This window comes from Rhinopithecus roxellana, chromosome 9, assembly GCF_007565055.1.
Source record: "Rhinopithecus roxellana isolate Shanxi Qingling chromosome 9, ASM756505v1, whole genome shotgun sequence".
NCBI classification, from domain to species: domain Eukaryota; kingdom Metazoa; phylum Chordata; class Mammalia; order Primates; family Cercopithecidae; genus Rhinopithecus; species Rhinopithecus roxellana.
In genome coordinates, this window is record NC_044557.1 from 15,205,636 (window position 1) to 15,215,752 (window position 10,117).

A 10,117-nucleotide genomic window follows, 5' to 3' on the forward strand; every position below is an offset into this window, starting at 1 on the left:
CTCAACGGCCCAGGACACAAGGTAGAGTGTGAGTGTGAGACGCACTCTGGGTCTTGCATACTCAAGAGGCAGCAGTGCCCTCTTTCCCATGCAAGCCCCGGGGACCTCCTGTTGCCCTCACTCTGGAGGCACCCAGAGCCGCCCCACCACTCCTCTGTGGTCTCCTACCCACCAGCTCCCTTTCCCCGCCCCACTGGAGAGGCAGAAGGCAGGGCTTGGACAACCTGGTGTCTGACTTAGAATCAGCAAGTCCAGAGCAAGGCAACCTCAGATGAGGCACCCTCTAGACACGAGTGAAGGTCAAGGAAATCACCAAATGATGCAATGATGTCTTCACGAGTTCCAGGCACTTCCAGGAAGGGTGCAAGGGAAATGTGACTGGATTCTAAATACACTAAAGAAACACTCAGTAGTTTATGAATGAGAGATTCATCATGGAAGTCTGAGTGCTTCTCTAATGCCATATACACATAGAAGAGATTATGAGTGTTTCTGTAAGGCCATATTTTCATAGAATATTTTGCAAGTGTTTCTTTACTGTCATATATAGAGAATATACATATTTCTTGCATTGCATGCATGTATATAATATATTGTATTTCTGTAAAAAAAAATTTACATATATATGCAGACGCACATACACTTCTCCAGAGTGCATCACATCCAGGCTTTCATTTTACTTTCCATTTGATAATCTGAAGCCCATAGAGGCTAACGATTTAGAATAGTCTCAGTGTTAGACAATAACAAATCTAGGATGGATTTTACCATCCATTCTTTTCTCAACCACACTACCAAGAGCTTAAGTTACTATATATATTTAGAAAACATCTCCAAACTAAGCTGAGGAGTTTTAGAGTCTAGAAAAAAAATACATGGTAGCATGTACATGTGTTTCTTCATGACACCTCCTAAGACTATAGTGTTCAAACCACATTGTTAAGAGAACATAGATTCCCATCCAACCCAAACCTCTCCAGTTTCCTCCTCCAGTTCAGGTTTCAGCTCCTTGGGGAGCTGGAAGAAAAAGCAAGCTGGGGATCTGCTCCTTCCTCTCTGATCACCTGCCAGTCATCCTCTGCCCACACCAGCAGCCACAACTGCAGAACCACAAGGCAATGTCATATTTACTGAGCCAACTCAAGACAGTGCCTCCGCTCCAGGCAGTGGCCTGCCTCCACATGGTCTCCCTCCCTCCTCCCTCCCTTCCTTTTTTCCCTAAGCACTGAGAACTTGCCATATACCAGATTTGAGATTAGGTGCAGAGATACAGCCATGAATAAAGCAAATATAATCCTTGTATTTGGGGAGTTTCAATGCCAGATGAATCACATGTAAAAAGATGGTCAGGGCTGGGTACAGTGGCTCATGTCTGTAATTTTAGGGCTTTGGGAGGCCGAGGCAGAAGGATGGCTTGAGTCCAGGAGTTTGAGACAAGCCTGGGCATCATAGCAAGACCCCATCACTATAAAAAAAAACTAAAAAAAAAACAATTAGTGGGGTGTGGTGACATGAGCCTGTAGTCCCAGCTACCCAGGAGACTAAGGTGGGAAGATCGCTTGAGCCTAGGAGATTGAGGCTGCAGTGAGCCATGTTTGTCCCACCGCACTCCAGCCTGGGCGACAGAGACTCTGTCTCCAAAAAAAAAAATGATCAAGTGAACGATGAATCTAAACTGTCATACATTTTATAAAGAAGTATGTAGGGCTATGATGGGACTGTGCCCAGGCAGCCTTCCCTGAGGAGGTGATGCAGTGATATGGGAGGGCCTCCCAATGTCCCACAGTCCGGCACCATGCAGCAGACCCCCTGCGCCCTGGGAAATGCCCTCGCTCTGCGCCATCCCTGGAGGTGCCCACTGAGCACCCAGAATGGGACCGGTGTGACTGAAGCACTGGAGTTGTATCTTATTTTGGCTGTTGTGGTGGACAAGGTAGCCTTCAGTGCTCTGGCAGAACAGAAAGAACCAGCTGGAAATGAAACGTGGGGGACAGGGGATGAGGGAAAGGGCCAAGAGGACAGCCAAGAGGAAAAAGTGGTGTTGGAGCAACCGTGGGCGTCCTGGTAGAAAGGAGGTCATCATAATTAGGGTGATTTCCGAACAAATTCATTTCCAAACATTCTGGAAATGAACACTTTTCTGGCACATTTAAAGCCATTTCACTTAAAATGACTTGAGGATTCAACTTGTTCATTGAACAAACTATTGAGTGCTCCTGCAGATCTTTGGCTTGGAGGTGCGAGGCCGCCTAAGACAGACACATCCTCTGTTTTCCGCACAGACCTTCATATCCATGAAAATTCAGGCACACACTTCCCATCATAGCGCGGTGAGACAAATATTATGAAAGGGGAAACTCTTTCTGGAAAAGTGTGAAAGTATTTAAATGGCAAGCTGTTAAGGTAGTCCTAGCATAGTTCTAGACAGCCATGCAGCAATCCACTCTAAGTATCTGTTCTGGAGAGGTGGGGATTCAATGAAGAAAGCGGAGAGGACCCCAGGCATGATGTGTGGGAATATTCAAGACAGTGTTCTTTATTTGGGTGAGCCATTGTGAACAATAGAAAGGTGGTCTTCAGAATGAAGATGCAGATGATTTGATGTAGTGGAGCACTATGCAACCATTCACCATCTGGAACAGTAGCTCACAGGTGCAGGTGTGTGGTATCAGCAAGCCTTTACAGCGGTTAACAGAGTTCATGGAATAGCAATGATGTAACAACAATCTCCTATCATTCAGTTGCCATTTGACAGAGGACCCTGAAGCTGGCAGTGGAGGGAGTGGGAGCTCAGGCTGCATGATGAAATCATCATGGAACCAGAGATTTGAATGGTTACCCTGCCTCCTCTCATGATTGTAAAAAGTATCTAATGGCACGAGGAAATGCTTGTACCATGATGTAAATGAATAAAAGTGGGTACAGAACAACATGATTCCCCATTTGTAGTTAGACACTCCCTTAACCAGAAGTAAATATTCCAAAATGTTCATCATGGTCTATTATCTTTATGTCATGGGAGCAGTGATTTTGAATTCATTTTTTATGCTTCTTTTCCTAAATTTTCAACAGTGCTACTTTCACAATCAAAGAAATTAACAGCACCAAAATTTGTCCAGAAAGGAAAAGAAGTTTATTCACCATTTAATTTTTATTCCTGTGCCCAAGACTCTTTGCATGTTAAAGAATCCGTAAACTTTAAAGTAGAATACAAACTTTAGTTATTTTATGACTCACTTTGTGCTTTGATTTCAGTAAGTTGCTTTATCCTTGAGTGTTTTGTAAACCTTTCTGATCCTCTCATCTTGCTGGAGAAGATCGTTTCCTGTCTTTGAGTACATTTTAGAAATAGACATAAAAACCATAAATTATTTCAAAATAATGAATTTATTGAGATTTCTTTATACTTATTTCTTTCTGGTCAAAAGTAGTTTATAAACTAGTCGCTACAGAATCACTTTCAGAATTGTCTTCCAAAAACTCCCGTGCATTTTCCCCTTGTAAGAATTTGGCACCAAACCTCAGTTTTCCGGAAGTTATTTTGTTCCTTCCAACATATTTTGGAATGTGCAAACTTTAGTCCAGCTAATAAAAAATTGTTTAATAACTTGAATCAACTAAAAAAACCCTCAATTCTCACGCATGTATCCTCCCCATCAGACTGTCATTGCGCACCCTCCCGGCTGAGTCCTGCTGTGTCATGACCTTGAAGAAGGTCGGTTCTGGATGAAGACCCCTGACGTTCCACCCAAGGAGTAGGCGCCATCCACAGCGTTGGTCTGGAGCTGTCTGTCATCAGATGTTCCCTGGCCCTTATTGCAAATGCTCCTGAACCCTCTCTAGAACCAGTGACCATCGTGCCCCTATTGGTGTCAAACATACCACGGAGTTCAGCAGGTGACAAGAGCGCCAAAGAGCCGATGACAAGAGTGCAGAAGGATGCCAGAGGGTGTGGGTCCTGCTGTCCCCACCCTGCCCCTGGGTGCTTCTTGTCAGGCTGATGCTGGCTTCTGCCTGGGCTTGGGGTTGCTCGAGCTACACACCTCGACAAGCACCCTTTGCAGCCAGTGTAGACACCTGGTCACTCCATCATCATCACGTTCCTTTCCTTTTCTTCCCCAATATATACAAATTAAACATTTTTGTAATCCAACTTCCAGAGCTGTTTGAAAGGTGGTGAGTGGGCACGTGCTCACACACACACGCACATGCATATGTACACATGCATACACACACAGACCTCACATATCCTTGGGTTGCAAACTCCAAGTCATATGCACTTGGACTCTGGCTCCCTTTTCTTTGCCAAGATTCATATTATTGAGCAAGCGAGAAGAGTTGGGCCAAAACAAATCAAGTGATTCCACAGGCACATTGTGAGGTGCAGAGCTAGCACTTTTGATATTGTGTAATTAAGGCTATAACAAACATCACATAGGGAATTAGCCTCCAGATTGTGGTAGAAATAAATCTGCTTGGCTTTGAAAAGTTTTCCTTAAAAAGAAATATTTTGGTTCCAGTATCTGTGCAAGAGAGAGCAAGCTTGCTGTCCTTGACACAGGAAGTAGATAACACCTGTCAGTAGAATTCAAACCACCTGCTCGGGGGCCTCCGGGAACTGAGCCCACAGCTGGCCTCAGGCTCTCCCCTTACAGGCCGCACCTCGGGCTACAGAGGAGCTTCAGAGCGGGCAAAATCCTTTACATTAAGCACAGAAGACCCCAGCTATATAAATCATCACAAGTTGTGGAAATTCCCCCAGGGATAAGGAAAGGTTATACTCCCATTTCAGGATTGCATGCTGCCAAACGCAATTTGGTATTTTACAGCCTTCACAGTCTACACGGTGTCCTCGTTCCCTGTAAAAAACACAGCAGTAAAACACAAGTCCTAGTACACTGTGTCTGTTCTTCAGAAAGCAAAGCTATTGGAGCCTTTACCCTCAGACTCATGGACAAAAGATTAACCGCAAGGCCAGAAGGAACAGCCTCGCCTGGATTTCTCTACTCCGCCATGAGGCTGCTCTGTGTTATTCTTGGGAAAGCCCTTTCTGGCCTAACAAACATCAGTGCTTAACAGACTTATGCCATAAGCATTTCTTGTTCTGTTATTTTAAAATATTTAATGAATTCTGGAGTCTGAAGGAGTCAGCAGGCCTGGCACTGGAGTCGTACCCTCCACATGCATTTTTGCCATGGAAACCCTGAGATGCCCTGGGTAATTCACTACCAAGTCTTCTTTTTTTAGAACTTCTGAGATGAAATTTAAGTCAGCTATTGACAACCCGAGCCTAGCAAGAAAGAAAGTTGGAAAGGGAGGCAAATGAACTTAGAGTCAACACTATATGGACCATCTCACTGGGACAGGGATGGGAGAGTTTATTCCTCATGGTCACACTTCCCTTGTTCCTCCTCTTTATTTTTATCCTAAGAACCACCCATCTCTTTTCATTAATATATAGAAGAAGGATGAATCATTGCAATTGGGACTACTGCAAAAGTATTCTGGAAATGTGAAATCACCTCCTAAATATAAAGATGGGTGCATGAGGATTTTTGCATGCATCATATGAAAAGTGATCCAAGTGTGCAACCAAGCCTCCTCCTCCCGTCCGTGTATGAATTCTTTGTGTATGTGTGCCACATGTCAGGCTGCTTACCAAGAAGTGGGTTTTGCTTTCTGAATCACACATGCGGTAGAGGTGCCAACTCTGATGGAAAGAAAACTGGAGAAGCGGCTCGCCCAGCCGATGCCTGTGTTCAGGAACAAGGCCCACAGGCCACTGAGTGCCCCTAGTGCAGAGCCAGGTGTGGCTCAGGAGAGGTCCAAAAACCACCTGATTCACAGCTCTCATGAGTCACAGTCCCTCTGAGGTCCATTACCTGTGCCAAACACGACGGTCTTCCAAGAGTCTGGGAGGGAAATGGAGAGGAATGTGGCACATAAGTGAAAGGCCCAACGGCTTTGCAGACTTTCCTCCTGTCCTCAGTCTCTGACTCGTACACACACCCATGCACATATGCACTCGAAGGCACACTTCATTCATACCCAGACATGGTCCTGGGAGTGCCCGAGAGTCTCTGATCCCAGGATGTGCATGGAAGCTCGCCTTTCTCACGTGCCACAAAGGCTCTGCAGAAGGAGAGTAATGCCGAGCCTGGAGGGGAGGCAGAGGGAACCCCACACACAGCTACACCTTGCCCTCTTCTCTGCTCTCTGCGCCCAGCCTGTCACTCCCACCCACACCCGTGCAGGCCTCTCTCCATCCATCATCTCCTTTCCCTGCTAATCTTCAACCTCTCCTACACCACCAAAGCCTCTCCTCCACGCAGTAAAGTCCATTAATAGTTAAGACCTTGATGGCAACTCTCACTAACTGAACACTTAATGTAGACCAGGTTCTCAAATAAACACTCCACAAGCATTTTCCTCACTGAATCCTGAAGTTGGTTCTATATCAATACCCATTTTAGAAATGTGTAAACTGAGACTTAGAGTTTTGTAACCTGCACAAAACCGGATACAACTCATTGGTGCTGCACAGGCCCCAAGCTGCCTGAGTTCTCAACTCCATGTTCAGGGTTACCCATAAACATCTCACATCTCAAAACCAAAACCAGGCTTCCCAGACCAGGCACACTTGGCTCCTAGGGAAGCAGCGATTCTCGGCTGGTCTTCTGGTCTACCTCCCTGGGCTTCAGCCTGCCATCTCCTTCCTCCAGTGGGCTCCTCTGCCCTCCCTCTGCCAGGGAGGTCCTTCCATGCTTCCTTGGCTCCATCCTCACACCACCCTTCACTGAGGCCACCAATGGGCTGCAGGAATCTGAGAGCCTCGTTCTGTGCCTGCGGTTCCCATGTTCTTCAGACTGACGTCCACATCTTGTGCCACAGCCACCAAATGTCCTTCTTCTCTGCCTCCCAGGAAGATTTACTGAACACCTGCCACGGGCCAGGCACTATGTTGAGTGCTGGGTGTTGAAAGCTGTCCTCACTGAGCCAGGATCTCCTAGGAAGGAAAGGAACGGACAGATGAAGTGACAGACAGCTCTGCCCCAGGGGATTCGAGCCTAGGGCTCAGAAGAGCCTGCCCTGCTTCCTCATGGTCCACAGTGGAAGTGAGGGATGGGGTGGGAGCAAAAGGAAAACTTATGTGTGTTTCTGCTTCTAGTGCATCTCATCCTACAGACCAACTTAAAGATCTGAAATGACATCTGAGCACCTAAATATAAACTTTCCTGAATTCCCAGTGCTATAATAAACTGCCACAAATGCAAGTAATTTGGATTTTAAAATTACATGGAAATTGGAAATTTGATTTTCAAAATCTGTAACTTTTCTTAAAAGCTTTGTTTCCATTTCCATGACATATCTGTGAGCTTTTCACGGGGATTATGGAAACAAAGCCTGTGTTTTTAAAGACTTTCCCTTTGTCCGGTATAAAGCATGATAAGAGTAGACCTGGCCCTAGCTGCAGCCAGGGCTGCCTAGGAGCGAGCGGGCCTGGGCTGCGTCTTGGGAACAAACGTCCCTCTCCCTCTGCTTCCTATAACTCTCCTCGGTGTCAGAAACGGCAAATGCCCACTCCTTGCGAGCAGCTTGTGCAAACTGAAACTACCCATGGGTCTGATTGCAGTGTAAAGACAGATAGGGCTACATAATCCCAGGGAGGTGCTGCTGCCTGGACCCCCTACATCAGGAGTAGAAAATGCAAGACCCTGCAAAACGCCCAAACAAGCTGGCATGTCACCCCAAGAGAAACGTATGTGATCAATACAAGGACTCTAAAGATTGTGTTTAAAGGTTTTGGGTTGTTTTTGGTTTTGCTTAATTTCCTGGTTTTATGCTTTAAAAAAGAGAAAGGAGAGAGAGGTGGGGGTGGGGGATGGGCATGCATGTTCTTACCCTCTCTGTTCCCGCCAGCCTCCTCTTTTGATATTAACTGGAATTGAGTAAGACCTGAAGGAAATGTGATCATGAACCCTCTCATGTGAACTTGTCAGCTGTTCTCAGCTATGAGGAAATAAGCACCGGTCCCTCCATCCCACACGAATTTGTAAATCATCTCTGTATAAAGCATGTCAGGTGGTCTCCCCACCCTGTCCCTCCTCCACACTGGGGCCCAGCCTCAGAGGCAAAGACACTGCAGGTATCCTCCGGGGAACCCCTGGAGGGGAGGGTGGCAGTGAGCAACACCTGCTGGGTGGGCAGATGGAGCCCCCATATATCCTGCCCAGGCAAGTGGTGTCTGGAGTAGGCCCCCTGTAGGAGGTTAGGGTGTGAGGGAGGCCCATTCTCACCCTCACCCAGCCCAACACACGCCTGAAAAACAAAGGACGAGGCCACTGTCCTTGCAGACCGACAATGGACAACATCCATCAGAAAACCTGCCTTCCAGGTTCCAAATCCTCTGGGTAGGCTGCACACGTTCCTCATGGCAGTGGTATCCAAAGCACTGGCGAGGCATCCCAGGCCCACTGGGACTGGGAGGAGCAGGAGACAGAGGAAAGAAGGGAGACAGAAACCCCATCCTTCAGGACCGCAGACTCAGGAGGTAACTGGAAATGTGCCCTGGTGGAATGAGCACAGAGTTGCACGGGAGGAACTGGTGTCAGCTTTGCCACTTATGGTTTCACATGATAAGGCTCTGGTAGAGGGTGGTGGTGAGGGCAGCAGCCCTTGTTCATGAGGGCTGCGTCCAAGAGCTGTGCTCACTGCTTGGCATGCATTCATGCATTCCTCACTTCTCTCAGCTGCCTTTGATGACACTCATCTGGTGATGCCCACCTTGCAGATGAGGAAACAGGTTTCGAAAGATGACATCTGCCCAACCCAGACAGTAAAGAGTGGGAATCCAGACCCAAGATTCTGTATCATGGACTCTTAACCACCATGTTCTGTCCTTTTCTTTGGGTCTGTCTTTTAATCTGTAGAGTAAGATTAATAATACCTACATTACAGTACTATTGTAAGGATTAATAGCACATGTGAAAACATGCTATAAAATAAAAATTGTATCTTTGCAAACATTGTTATTATAACTAGAAATCAAGGAAGGATGCAAAAATATTCTGATTTGAAAAGAAGGAAAACCAGAAAGAATTGAGTTGGAAACAGCAACCATCCTTCACCCCACACCTGAAACCTCCTTTCTCTGGGACTTCATCAAATGGGCCTCACCAAAATCAAGGTTTGTTCATCACATGTCTGATGCTAAAGTTGCTGATCTTAACTTTAAAGTCCATTGTCCGTGGACATCAGGTAGGGCTGCTGATTTTCATTCTTATCAAAGTTGGTTTCTGTCTTCCAGGAGCGCAGCTTCCAGGAGGGTTCCCATTTGCTCCACTGCTCTGTCTTAGGAATTTTAAAATCCTATAATTTTATTCTCACTTGAGCTCTAGACTTTCATCATGTAGTCCAAATGAACTCAGAGCCTGAGCACATTTAATTTCTCTCCTAATAGGTCTATTCAACAAACACAATGAAGAGTATAAAAAAGAATTCATTTTCATTTTCACCATGGAGTACACAGAAGTGAGATACCCAGTCATGTCTTTTTTTTTTTTGGATGGAGTCTTGCTCTGTCACCCAGGCTGGAGTATAATGGCGTGATCTCGGCTCACTGCAACCTCTGCCTCCCCTGTTCAAGCGATTCTCCTTGCCTCAGCCTCCTGAGTAGCTGGGACTACAGGCATGCACCACCACTCCTAGCTAATTTTTGTATTTTTAGCAGAGACGAGGTTTCACCACACTGGCCAGGCTGGTCTTGAACTTCTGACCTCAGATGATCCACCCGCTTCAGCCTCCCAAATTGTTGGGATGACAGGCGTGAGCCTTCGTGCCCAGGCCCAGTCATGTCTTGCATACAAAAATCCACCTAACTCCACATCTGGCAAGTCCCACTGTGCAACCTGTAGTCAGTGTGCGCCTGCACACCATTCCCACTGAAATGATGCATTTCCCAGTTCTAGCACGAGAAGGTGTACCAAAGTTTGCATCACTACTGTCAAGTGGAAATAATGGCCTTTCACTTATGTTTACTCTGAAAAATGCATTTTATTCTTTGTCAAAATATTAGCTCCCTCGTGTATATTTCCTCTATTTCCCTGTTTCTCTCCCC